Source organism: Lethenteron reissneri, chromosome 32 (genome assembly GCF_015708825.2).
Source record: "Lethenteron reissneri isolate LAM-NWPU_2019-01 chromosome 32, ASM1570882v1, whole genome shotgun sequence".
In the NCBI taxonomy this organism is placed as follows: domain Eukaryota; kingdom Metazoa; phylum Chordata; class Hyperoartia; order Petromyzontiformes; family Petromyzontidae; genus Lethenteron; species Lethenteron reissneri.
Window position 1 is genome coordinate 11,845,237 of NC_083810.1, and position 6,000 is coordinate 11,851,236.

Genomic DNA, 6,000 nt, shown 5'->3' on the forward strand with positions numbered 1-6,000 from the left:
AGTGGCTTATCACGTGGAAATATATAGCAGCCAAATACTCTAAACGCACGATTGTAAATGTGGAGGGGAAATCCGGAGGATCCGGAGAAAGATCCACGCGACCACGGGGAGAGAGAGAGACACGCAAACTCCAAATATACAGCAGCAGCAGGCGTCAGGGTCGTGATCGAACCCACGACCTCCTGCATACCAGGCGAGGTAGTTAACATCTCCTAGCCACCGTGATGATGATAGACGCAAACTCCAAATATACAGCAGCAGGCATCGTCAGGGTCGGGATCGAACCCACGACCTCCTGTCAACCAGGCGAGGTAGTTAACATCTCCTAGCCACCGTGATGATGATGAGAGAGAGAAGCAAACTCCAAATATACAGTTGCAGGCATCGTCAGGGTCGGGATCGAACCCACGACCTCCTGCATACCAGGCGAGGTAGTGAACATCTCCTAGTCACCGCGACGTCCACCTCTCACCAACCCATAACAGCTCACCTGTGTAGGGAATGGCTCCTTCCACACACACAAAAACGGGATCCATCGCTCTCGCACGCTTCAATCAGCTGTTGAGGCGAAAGCAAAGAGGTTCGTTAAGAGAGACGTGGCGTAATGAATTCGCAGCCACTGAGTTGAAACACAAATCTCTATCGTCGTTCACACGCTGATGCCGCACGAGCTCGCCCTCGGGCACCCACCCACCCACCTCACCCCTCCATCCGACTACCAATTAGCGATGTCGTTGTCGTACGAACAGAACGTGCCAATTTAGTGCTACTTCAGCACCACCGCTGTGTTTAGACAATAATCCGTCAACACATTTACGCGATCTAAGCCAACAACAACAACTTTGTCGCGAAGTGCAGAAATTCACTCTGCCATCTCCCGAGATTCAAAACGTAACGCGATTCGAGGAAGTCTCTGGAACATTTGGTGTTCACACCGATCATACAGCACACAGGCTTGTCACGAGGCCGCTACGTATCAAAGACGAGTTTTTTTTGTGTGCCAGGAGGCGAGGATGTGGCTGCGTGGCGCTTACTCGATTAAGAATTCGTGATTTCTCAAATGTTGGTACATTTGGAACCATGACGGTTTTAACACGTAAGGTTTTCGCGACCGATATCCACAATCCAGGTGTTTTTTTTGGGGGGGGGGGGTTGAACCGCGTAAATATAAATGCGTCGTTAAAGCCGCCACCACCCGACACAGACAATGAGTAAGGTTTGTTACGTAAACAGAACATGCCAATTCGTTACTAGTACAGCACACCGGTGTGTTGGAAAGCAAATCGTGGAAATCGTGGATTTGGTCTCTATACTTTGCCCCATATTTATATTTAGGCCAATCTCACCCCCAAACCCCCCCCCCCCCCCGTGTATTATGGTTGTACTGACGTGGACACACACGGCCTACTCGTTAGCGAATCAGACAGCTGCAACGTGTTCAGGTTTAATCCACCCGCACCATTAACCAGGGTGGCCGATGGGTTTGAACCGCACGGGCCTCTGCAAAAAGCGTCAAACGATGTCCTCCACAGTTGCTTATTCCTCACGAGGGCATCATCATCGACGCTAGAAATCGGTGAGATGAAAAAAATGGATCACCCGATAGATGGTAAATCATCGATTATCGGGCGGCAATGAGCGGGGTGGGGGCGTTATTTAAAAAACGCCGTAGAATCACTAAATCATCATTATTTTAAATCTCTTATTTTTGCACATTCTTTTTTGACATTGTTTTTAGGTGTTGTTTTTTGTGTTTTAAATTTGTTTACTGTGAGTTTGTCATAAATATACAAAAATAAATATCCTCTCGGGTGTTTTAAATGTGTTTACAATCTGAGATTGTCATAAATAAACTTACAAATAGACGAAAATAAATATCCTTCTTTATTTACCGTACCGTACTTACCACTTCAAACTCGAAGACTCTGCATGAGGTGATGCATATACGATGCAGTATGTTCATTAAGTTGAATGTAGTGTATAATGTAGTGGAAATAACATTTAACACGGAAATCAAGCGTAGCCACTCCTGATTAGTCAAGCACGTGGTGCCGATTAGCCGGACTGGTGAAACAGCCTTTGGAGCGGTTTCTCCGGATCGGCGCGGGGCCGCAAACGGATGATAATTATCGATGGTCGACTTTATAATATATACAGCACAGGGGTGGCAAGAGAGATCCGCTGTTGAAGCCAATTGTGTGTATTTTGGAAACCTGTAGCTCTGTGTTGTTCTTTCTTCGCCACGATAGAGTTATTCACCTGCACACACACGGGGGGAGGGGGAGGCTGATGAATTGCTGTTTTCTGACGGGGGGTGGCTCACACATCGACGGTGGGCGCCAGAACTGATCGGGTGGAGGGTGGGATGAAAATGCTTCAATCCATTAGTTACGTTTGTTAAAAAAAAATCGTGAGACCCCGGGTCAGCTGTGTAAACTGCAAACAGCTGCAGTAGGTTTCACTGTGCTTTGTACTCACAAAGTGCAAGCGTGTGCCGTGCCATTCTCTGTCCACTGCTGCTGCTGCATACACATCCATGCGCCAAGGGCAAACATTGGATATTGGCCGCTCGTCCATAATTCCATCCATTGATCTTCTTGCACAAACACGGCACAGGCACACACCCATGATGTCGTCAATCCACTGCTGGATGAGACTCCCTCTGTGCCCACGTGGCCTTTAGAAATCTCAACGTTCACCTACAAAGTCCCATCACAAGGGAAAAACACAAATAGACATCACCACTAGTATACTCACCACTACACTCACCATGACATACATGTCAACCCCTGATCAGTGCCCTACCTTATTACAGACAATTCAGACCTTATTGATCACCCCGTGCCTTTTATAAATCTCAACGTTCACCTACAAAGTCCCATCACGAGGAGAGAAACACAACTAGACAAACATGTTTGTTGTTGCCCTTGTTGAAACGTCTGTACGCCGCACGGACCCGAAAACTCAATTTCCCAGTAGTACAAGAATACGGGGTAAACCGTATGTGTTGACAGCTATTTTCAGTGCGGGTTGCCGACTCCGGGTTGTACCGTAAACACGCAGGAGCATAGAAGTACAGAACAATAATGTAGAGTATTTTTGCTGCTCTGCTGGCCATCAGCAAAGCCTGAATAGTACAATACTCATGCGAGCCGTTATCCAGGCTGGTTGTTTTTTTTAACCTGCTTAGCTTCCACGCTACCTTTATGAAAGCGCCGTGCAAGCCGGGGCGATCTGGTGGCACGCGGACACACACACACAGCAGCAGACGTCTCGAATAAAACGCCACATTTTGCTTTGTTTTTATTAAGATGCAAACGTACATTTGTATACAGACACTTGGGAGCTACGGCACAACCAAAAAAAACTGGTATTCAAATGACCGACCATCTAGAATCGTTAATTCCGCGGTTTCCCATGCGACCACATGAGCAGGGGGGGGGGGTGTAGGAACGGTTCGATTAGAAAAGAAAGCGATACATTACTATTAATATTTTTTTGCTTTATTTTTCATTTCCTTCACCAAAATTATAATTGATATTGAAATAATATTCGAACTGAACGGGGCTCATTTACCTGAAGCCGTTTTCTCGGCAAAAAGGCTGAGTTTTGGTACGTTTGGTAGGTCACCGAGATCTCAAAACAACAAGCAGCACATTGAATACAAAATAAGAATAATACGTGTGAGTAAATTAGTGTGCAAAACGATCAGTGAGCTGTTCAAAAATGCTTACGAGCAGAAGTCACGTGTGGACCCGCTAAGCGAACTTCTAACGGGTGCATTGGTTTTTTTTTCCTCTCTCTCTCGCTCTAAAAGTTTCCTTTAAATCTAAGGTGGCGTTGCTTTTGCCAGCGAACAAAAGCCGAACAAGATGACAAGCGTGAGGAACATTCAACTAGCAGCCAAATAAATACATAATCGTACAGCAATGCGTTAAAAGGAATATCGTACAATGACAGCGCCCTTTAAATCGTCTACTTTCCGTCGAGAAAAAAAAATTAATAGGTATACACACACACACACAAAAAGGTCTTTGGAAAGGCACCTTTGTAAACAATATATACAGACACTTCGTTTGCCAAACATAACATAGCGTAATCTATAGTAAATAATATTGTACTTATATTACTGTGTTTAATATCAATACTTCAAGTTTTTTTTTATGTTTGTTGAGTTGTTTTCGCCCAGAAGTCAACACTGACCCAGCTGTTCACCTCAACTGCCGTTACCTCTACCCCCGTGGCCTCCCGTTACCATTCCTCTTTACAAAGATGCGGCTGTAACTGTTTGCAGGTTCACCACAATGTCAAGGGTTTCTTCACCGTTTAGATCTGGGAAAGTGGCATCTTTATATATGCCTCTCATGCATCATCATGTCCACTGTAGGGACTCACCATGACATGTACAGATATAGAACTGCTATGAAATGATACTGGTAGGAACCACCTGGTTCTACCAGCCCACAGGGGATTATTGTGTCCGTCCGTCGTGCATCCAAAAATAGGAGGGGTGGGGCTGGCTGGGGAGGGGCTGGGTGGGGGGTGGGAGGGGTGGGGCTGGGTGGGGAGGGGCTGGTCACCCCGTGGTGCCCTTATAAAACTCAACGTTTAACCTACTCACGCCGGCTTGTGCCCACCCTCACAGTCGGGCATATTTGCGGAATACACCACGCCACCGTTGACCCTGGCCATTGACCGAGCAACCCAACGTTCCTACCAGCTCCCTCCGCAGGAATGTGTTATATATTAAAGAAACGGCAACACATTTGGGGATGTTACGGACTTTTACATCACAATAAACCAAAAATAAAACGTTTCAGCTTTGCTCTTTATGATTAACTCATGCATGAGAGGGATAGGTATTTCCATGACGAGATCTTTACTTGTTTCAGGCATAGGAACCACTTACAAGGCTTTCCTATAGCACAAGTTATCATGGGGGTAGAAGAGGTTTATAACACATTTGTTCATTTAAAATAGTTTCATCTGACACCCTAGGCTTATTGCAATATTGGCTAAGGATATGTAGTGGAAAGTGATGGCTGTATATCTCACATTTAATTTAAACAAAAAATTGCAAAAAAAGATAGCTTTTCCAGGAATCGAAAATAAGCACAACTTAGCAGTTTTCAATTCACAGAACCCATAAGTAAAAACAAACATGTGACCTGTGCAAATTACGCAGAGACCAATGGGCGTACAGAGATCGGCATGACCAATTGCCAAAGCTGTGACATAGCTGGACACAAAGACCACCGCCTAAACTTCAGTGCCACCTGCAAACAGTTAACTCTGGACACAGGAGGAGCTGAGTTCCACCCCGTCTAACCACTCCCTTATTGGAAATTGTTTTCTAAGCTGGCTATATCATGTACAAAATACTGTTTGTCATTTTAGTAAGTGTATAACCGTTGTCAAATCACCTCGGCGCACCTAGGCAGACCTGGGCACACCTGCGATGTTTATTTTATTTTATGAGAACGTTACAAGAATAAAAAAAAGACCGTTAAAGAAACAATATTTACTTTCACATCTTGATCGCATCTTGACGCATGTTACACATTTTCTTTGCATGCGATGATGTATCTCAATTTTTTTTTAATATATATAATAAAAACCGTCTTAGCATATGTCACTTGCACTGTGCCACACATCTCTACATTGTGGATGCAGTGTTTTATTTGCAGGCTGTTTTGTTGCCAATTGGCAAAGTGTCCTTATCCTGCTCTACCCCAGGCCCTGTTGTATTTAGCAAGCTACACGCCGTTTTAATCAAACATATGGAGCTGAATTCTTAATAAAAAATACAAAAGATTCTTCCTTTGTAAGTAGAAACTTTTTTTTCTGTTTCACCCGGTAACAATGGGTAATGTAAAGTAGACGTCTGAACAATTCATTTCTCGTGACATAAAAACGTTGAAATTAAAACGACGTAAAACAAAAACACGTGTTTTGTTCGAATCTACTTTTTCATCTACTCATGTTGAAACTTTTATAACA